At 37.6% G+C, this 258-nt stretch overlaps 1 long non-coding RNA gene across 1 annotated transcript in view; it reads right to left on the reverse strand.

The window, feature by feature from the left end:
- The window catches only part of LOC106881867 (uncharacterized), a 4,970-nt gene that overhangs the window by 1,929 nt on the left and 2,783 nt on the right, over positions 1 to 258 (reverse strand). The gene's annotated exons all lie outside the window — the stretch shown is intronic.

A 258-nucleotide genomic window follows, 5' to 3' on the forward strand; every position in this document is an offset into this window, starting at 1 on the left:
AAAGGTACATCACCATAGAAAAGCTGGAATGTTTAAGTGAGATGTGTTCCTCATCCAATCAAGGCAGATAGTAATTGATAATAAGAACTGACATGGATAGTGATCATCCATCCAATCAATAGGAGCATGGAAATCAGATGATAAATGATGAGGGTCATGTTTCTTGCAGTCAGTGTCTATCTTAAAGAGAGAGAAAGGGAGAGAGAGAACGGTTGTCTCAACCACAAACCTAAGTCTTTTACATGGATAAAGACAATA

This window comes from Octopus bimaculoides, unplaced genomic scaffold, assembly GCF_001194135.2.
Source record: "Octopus bimaculoides isolate UCB-OBI-ISO-001 unplaced genomic scaffold, ASM119413v2 Scaffold_175889, whole genome shotgun sequence".
Taxonomy (NCBI): domain Eukaryota; kingdom Metazoa; phylum Mollusca; class Cephalopoda; order Octopoda; family Octopodidae; genus Octopus; species Octopus bimaculoides.